The sequence below is a fragment of the Lolium perenne genome, chromosome 1 (genome assembly GCF_019359855.2).
Source record: "Lolium perenne isolate Kyuss_39 chromosome 1, Kyuss_2.0, whole genome shotgun sequence".
NCBI lineage: Eukaryota > Viridiplantae > Streptophyta > Magnoliopsida > Poales > Poaceae > Lolium > Lolium perenne.
The window spans coordinates 92649967-92657617 of NC_067244.2; the positions used below are offsets into that span (position 1 = coordinate 92649967).

Sequence of the window (7651 nt, forward strand, 5' to 3'; positions counted from 1 at the left end):
ACCCTTCCGGTACTTCAAAACAAGTTCTTTCCTTTCCTTTGTCAAACAATTTTGTAAAACAAAACTCATCAGGCTAAGCAACAGCCATTCCAACCGTCCATGACCGCGGACACGGCTATTCGAATAGATTTGACTCTGCAGAGTTTGCACACTTTCCCCACAAGATCCGCGAGTTCATCATGTGGGCATCATCCCCGCATATCAACTATGCCATGACAAAAACTTGGACATATCCTTTCGCCTATTCGTCTTAGCACGGGATCCTACCCTATGGAGTATGTACCTCCCGGCACCGTGGCAGCTCACCTCACTTTGAGCGTGGCTCCACCGCCAAGCCAGGAGACCCATAGTGTCTTCCGGACGGGTCAGCCCCGAAGGCCTCCCGTTATACTATTGTCTCCACCAACGACAATCCGGATTCAGGGGTAACCTTACCCTTATATAGTTGTGCGGTGTCCCATGTTAAGAAGAATAAACTACGAGCTAAGCCCCGTCCCACTCCAGGGTAATGTGGTTGCGCGGGTTAATTGTCACGGGTGAATACTTAGACGCCAAAGTTTTCGAAAACAAGATTTTCTTTCCAACCATCTTTGCCAAGATCCTTTCCTTTCATAAACACACACTTGGGTAAGTCCAACTCACCCAAGGTTTTCATAAAACATTTACAACAAGGTAAGCCTTGAGGGGTTCCCAACCTAAAGTTTCATGAGTTGAACTACTATTGCACTACGGCCGAGATGAGAGTCATCACGCCATAGATGGTGTGAAAAGGAGTAATGGAGTGGATCATACTTGCTTAAGTTAAGCATGTACTATGACCACACAAGGAGGATTATACTTTCAGATTTGTGGTGCTAAATACACAACTTAGATAGTGGATTATCACTATCCAACATACTCTCCAATGGGTACACGGCATACTCCTCTCAAGTTGAGAATACACCAAGATCATGACATTGATACCTCTATACTACAAAAGTGGTGGGTGTAGTGTAAGTCATTATCTTGAGATGGAAGATGCTCAAGTCGAGCATACAAGATAACCAAGAGGAATAGCACGGCCATGATACCATGCATCCCATAATCACAAAGACAATAGTGGAGTATCACCACTAGGGAGTACTCCACTAGCAACCATACATATATGACAATAATAAGGAGAACAACACACACCAAGGTGCTTTGGACATCAACAAATGACATCCAACTAGACACCGAATCAGAGGTGAAAAGATGGCTTGCCTTAGCTTATTTGTCCCTGGACTTCTTCAACTCCATCAATATAAGAATCCCAACAATAAAAAGAGCTAATGTTAAGCAAACCATATTCCACATCATTCGGAAACTTAAGCAAAACAAAAGAGCTAATGTTAAGTTGCAGAGGTTTTGTTTTGCAAGCATAAAACAAGGGTTGCCCATCCCTACTAAAAAGAGTTGGTCAAGGGTTTTAAATAAACCGAAAAGTTTTGCTTCAACAATGCATGTCACACATAAACATTACTAACAGCAACAAATATGTATAAACAGAGACTAATAATATTTTTCCTAGATAGCCAGTACTAATACAAGACTAACCCAATTGGAATCACCGAAAAATATTAAACCTACAATTTTAGGAATTTCTTTGAATCTGATTGTACAGAAAACAAAATCTGTAAGCCATAAATCGTAGAAAAATCCTAAAAATATGAGGCCACTGGCATTTTAAAGGTATTTAAACAGAGATTCACACACAATTGGATTTGGGTTCAAATTGTTTCTGAAACTCTCACAAATGGATTTACAAGTTTACTGTATGTCTGTACCATTTGCTTTCTCTCTGGAGTTACAGAGCAGATAAAGTTTTGAAACTTGTTTGAGATGATTAAGAAAACATTCAGCAGTCCTCCAAAATTGGAATCACTCAATTAGGTTCAAAAATGGATTTTTGGTGATTTAAAAGCTAACAGCCGTGTCTGCAGAACACACAGAACAAGTTTAATTCACAAAAAATCGTACACAAACCAAAAAAATATGAGGTCAGCTGCATCTGAAAGGTAATTAATAGGTGGTTCTTACCCAACTTGTTTCACTCCAAAATTCGTCTCAAAGCTCCTGGTTTAATTCGACAAAGCCAGATCTGACCAGATTTTGATCTGTGAACCATTTCAGTTTCAGGAGGTCAATAGAAGTGAAACCACCGCCAAAATGAAGGTATTGAGGAGGACTTTCACCCACAGTTGAGTTTGCTCAAAAAGGTTTTGTAAAACGGGATAAATCTAACAAACAGTGATTCTGCATGTTTGCAGAACTTTATTTACCAAGGCAAATCCGTAACGAATTTGAGGACGAGACCAACGCCAAGTTGTAGATCTTTTTAATACCTATCTGTGGAACTTTGAATCACTCAATTTGGATCTGCACACGAGATTTTGCGGATTTTACAAGTTCGTACCAGAATCTGGAACAGCAAGATAGCAGAAATTACAGCAAGGTTTTGGACGAACTTTGCTCAAGAACTTCAGATCTGAGGATAGCTCAACCTTCTCCATGCTTGGACCAACATGCACCTGCATCAAGATCCAATCTAGTGAGAGGAGAAAGGAGAAAGTGAGCTGGACTCATCAAAGATTAGGGGAGAAGAGAGTGAGAGGGATGCTCTCATGGTGAGGGGAAGCTTGAGGAAGGAGGGGAGCTCCATCTTGGTGGCTTTCCATGGCCATGGCCGGCCATGGAGCTAAGGAGGAGCAGCAGCTCGTGGGGAGGAAGGGGGAGGAAGGTATGAGGGAGTGGAGTGTGAAAGAAATGAGCCAAGGGGAGTGGAGGTGGCCGGCCAAGCTCTTATATAGAGGGAGGATGGTGGCTGCCTCCATTTTGATTGGCTAAGGTGGGTGGCTGCCCATTTATTTTTTGGGGTAGTTGGGAGGCAAGGCTTGCAAGAGAAGGAAATGAAGAGGAGGGGCTGGCCGAATTTCAAGTCATGGTCGGCTCCTTTCTTGTCATGAGCAAGAGAGAAATGTGAGAGAGAGGCACAACATTCATGTGAATAGTTCAAGGCATGATGTTGAGAAGATAATGTCAATGAGTGACTTTGATAATGATAAAAATAGGAGTAGATACATATAGATAAAAAAAAATGAGTATGAAGGTGACATGTGCCATGAGAATAATCTCCACCACTTTGGTTGAGACCAACTTATGATGAAGATGGTTCCCAAGGTATAGTTGATGAATAAAAGTTTTTATTAGAATTCAAAATTGAAGGATTGGGGTTGGCCACATGCGACAATGCATGAGCATGCCAAGGTAGATGGGATGGTGATGGTGGTTTAGTCAATGATAGAGCAAGGTTAAGAGAGAAGGTGAGTGAAGTATCCATATACTCACAAGGATGAATATATTAACATAACTCATCAATTTATGAGATCAAGGTGATGATGGAAGAGAATATAAAGTATTTGAAACACCTCAATTGTCTAGGGACAATTGGGAATGAACTCAAGTGGAATGGAATTTGAAAATGTTGAGAGAACTAGTTGGAACATAGGAGTTCAAAATGTTCTACTTACTTTCTCAAGTGAAGTAGAGTTTTCTCAAATTTAAAGCAAACAAGAAATGGTATAGGTACCATAAACAAGCCTTTTGTTAAAAAGAAGGCAAGATAGAAAATAATTGTTTTAGAAATCAGTACTAGGTAGAAATGGGATGAGAAAACAAAACCCATTTCAGTTCCTTGTTTTCCTTGAAGAAATATCTTGAAAAGTTTTAGTAAAACTAGAAGTAGTTTTGTGATCAAAACTAGAGAAGGAAAATCAATAGGATTTTTGAGAGAGAAAACTAATTTAGGGATAAGTGTTCTCAAGGATAGATGGTGGCTACAAAATGTACCCACCATTCCCACTCTTGGTTTTGTGAAGATTAAACTTGAATAAAAGCAAGAGGTAAAATGGAAGGAAGTGATCTAGTGTTGAATCATTGAATAGGGTACAAGATCAAGTTGAATATATGAGTTGCAAGGATTGACTGAGACATGCCGGACATGGAGGTCAAAGAGGATGTTGCATAGATGAGATCCATGCATTGAAGTCAACAATAAAAGTGGTGGTTGTTTAGATATCAACTGCCAAAGTCTGAACATTTTAAGCCTGTCAACACAGATGGTCGACATGGCCTCAAAACCAACAAGGATGAGTGGGTAAAAGAGAGGGATGTAGCTAGGGGAAGATGATCCCAAGTTTTGAATTTAGGATGATTGAGCTAGGTTGTACCACAGGGAGAAAAATCAATAAGGCACACTCAGGTTGCCATCAGGGGAAGAGTTTGATGTAGTAAAAAGGAAAACAACTTTTCCTAGGACACACATGTGTTTTATTAGGTGAGTTGTTTGTTTTACCACTAGAGGTGTTGTTCTAAGAGGTGGCTCAAGACAAAAATCAAGAAATCAAGACAATACATCTACCAACAGATCAAGGCAATTCATCACAACAAACAGATCAAGGCAATTCATCTAATTAGTCTTTAGAAAAAGTTTTTGTTCCCCCTAATTTTTGCATTAAGGACAATTAATCAAGGTTGCAAAAGTTGGGGTGTTACAGATCTTCCACCCTTAAAATAATCTCGTCCCGAGATTACTGAGTGTAGAACTAGAGGGGTTGTAAAGTTTAACTAAAGTTAGACTCCATCCTTCTGTAGATGCACCATTGTAGAGAAGGTCGTTGCTTCATCTTCTAGCAGACATGATGGATTCCTGCCGATGGTGAGCTTCATGAAGAGGTTGACTACTCCCTGCAGATGTTAGACCTGTAGCTTCTTAACGACCCTAGTGGAGCTCACGACTCAAAAAAATTTAGTGCACTCCAACGGTGCCTTAGCGGGGTTGAAAACTTTTTAGAGTTAGCTTAAATTTAGTGGAAGACGAAGTCTTCCACCCTTAAAATTGTTCATCGGGGAGGGGCGTTAAAAACGGTAAGCTTCGGCCACGGTCTTGTCGGGCGCTCCTTGGAGAAGCCATTGATCTCCCGTCTTGAGTCAAACATCTTCAGAGGGCGTTGTGTAGTCCACGGCTTCAAGAGGGGTTAGTACATTCTACGTTTCCAACGGTGTGTTAGAAAGGTTTAAAAAGTTAGGGGTAGCTCCAACTTTTAGTGCCACTTTTAAGATTTTTCATCGGGCTTTCGGAAAAACTCAGAGAGTCTGCCTTGCGGTCCTGTTGGGGCTTCTGAAGAAGTTGTCGATCTTCCTTGTTCAGTTGAAGAATCTTCGGGGGTGACTTGCAGACCACAACTTCAAGAGGCACTCACATGTTAACTAAACCATATGGGACGCGCGGTGAGTTAGTAGGTTGATGAAACACCTAGTCGGTATCCATATGAAGCAGCAACAGAGGTCGTCTAAGACAATCTTCAGCTTGCGGGTCGGTGCTGACCAGCGAAGAAGTGAGCGGGTAAGTTGCACCTAGTCTTGAGTTCTGGAGGTATCTTCCGGAGTCTTCACTTGATGAGGACCAGATGAACCTTGTGACGTAGCTTGGCTTTGACGCTATTGTTCTCTCATCTAGGTGTGTTAGGGGGGGTGGTTTTCTAAAAGATATCCTCAAGGTTAGCGCGATTATACTCCAAGGTCGGACCAAGTTAGTATGTCTTCTGGTAGAGGTGCAGTCACTCTTGAAGGTAGGGGCTTCTGCTTTCTTGATGAAGTGGAGATGCTTCAGCTGACCTTGAAATTAGTTAGCGCAGACAGGGGTCTGGGTTAGTTTTTCCGACGGTTGAAAAACTACTTCTAACGGGTTTAGAGTTAGAGTCTTTCGTTAATCTACCCAACTAACTAGCAGTTAGCAATACATCGGCGAGGCAAACTTTAATCCTATCATAGCATGTGACACCCATACAATCATAACCAGAGACAAAATACCACTAACAGAGGCTACTGGTATTTTTCCTAGATGCACATTAACAAAACAAGATCAACACAATTGGAATCATTCAAAAATATTTATTTTTCAATTTTTGAGACTCAAAATACTAACCAGAAACAGTGATAAAATTTTATTTATTAAAAATCGCACAAAAATCCTAAAAATACAAGGTCAGTGGCATCCGAAAGATAATTTCATACTGGTTCTAGTGCAATTGGAATCACATCAATCGGAGCTACCAAACTATTTTTATTAGCAAAACGGTACACTGGCAGATTTCCATTTTTAATTTCTGTTTTACAAATTTCACACAATTAAAAAGGGCGGGAATGTCCAAATAGCAAGACATACATGCACACAACAAACAGATACAAACACTCAAGGCAGCACACTAGGGAACTACAAGCAATCATCAAACCAGACATGGTACTCTAAGTACCCAAAAATTCCTAATGCGCGGGGGTAGCTCAATCGAAGCGATTGAGTTTGTCCTATCCATCCTATTGGATTTGGGGCTGGTCACATATGTTGGCGTCTTCATCTTGTTGGCATCGTCTTCAATAAGGATTCTTGTAGCAGTAGGTGGCAAAGCAGGCCTGGGGTTGTCTCGTCGATGTTGAGGTGGAGGCAAAAACTGCGTAGAACTTCTAGTCTCGACATCTCGGAAATATGAGGTCCTTGAAGGGGTAGCTGTTGAGGTGCTCCCGAAGTCGAGATCTTCTCGTGGCTGGCCTAAAAATTACTAGTCTAGAAACTGAGGACTTGATCCCTGACGACTGCAAAAAGTGCGAGCCCATGGAGGAAGAAGGTCAGCTCCTTGACAGACTTTGGTGACAACCAAAGGCATGATCTTATTATCCCTTTATGTGCAGGACTAACTCGGCGTCCGATCTTCAATAGTTGTCGTTGGAGATACGTGAGACTTCATAAAAGGTTGATCCATCTTCGACTTCGATTCTCCGGTCTGAGTTGGGGACATCGTCCAACATGCAGGTTTGAAGTGGTTGAGACAATAGAGCAAGAATTTTCAAACCTTCTTATAAAGCGGAGAGATAAGAATTTAGAAGCTTTGAATAAATAAGGGGAGTAGAAGCTATACTTCTGACTAAAGAAACAATTTGTTTCATAAATAGTTTTTCCCAAGTAATTGTTTTTCCTAACTAACGTCCATGCTAACTAAGGTCTCCTACAGTCAGGATAGCTCTGATACCAGCTCTGTGGGGACCCCGGACTAGCTGTCCGAAATTCCCTGTTATGTATACAGTTCACGATCCCATGATCAGTGCGTCGTGAACACATAACCGAACTGATATCATATTACACCATCCATTACAAAGCGGAATAAGAAAATTACAATGAGGTCACATGACCAGTCTTTACATAATAGCCTCGAAGGGCCTAACTAAACATCAGAGTAGCATCATCATTTCAGCAGCGCAGTACCCAAGTCATCTGCCATAACCCTACAGGCAACTGACTGGGAAGACGTTCCTAGCTCGCATAGACGTCGCCAACTCCTTCTTCATCCGTCGTGTTCCTCCAAGTCTGGCCAAGTAAATAGCCAGGGACAAAGCCGTGAGTACATTTGGAATTGTACTCGCAAACCATCAAGAAAGGTACTTTGCAAGAGTGCAAGATAACACGTGCTAATCTAGATGACAAGAGGGAAGAGCTAATTTCTCTTGTGGAAATAGCATGTAGAAGAGAAGTAGTTTCTCTGGTGGATGTAGCATGTAGAAGAGAAGTAGTTTCTCTTGT

General features: G+C 41.4%; 1 long non-coding RNA gene across 1 annotated transcript; it reads right to left on the reverse strand.

Annotated features, from left to right (window-relative positions):
- Positions 1-2024: 2024 nt before the first annotated feature.
- LOC127296154 (uncharacterized) lies at positions 2025-2828 on the reverse strand. Its single transcript, XR_007848287.2, has 3 exons — positions 2487-2828; positions 2301-2397; positions 2025-2135 (listed from the first exon to the last, which is right to left on the reverse strand). It is a non-coding gene; the product is annotated as an uncharacterized lncRNA (long non-coding RNA).
- Positions 2829-7651: the final 4823 nt, after the last annotated feature.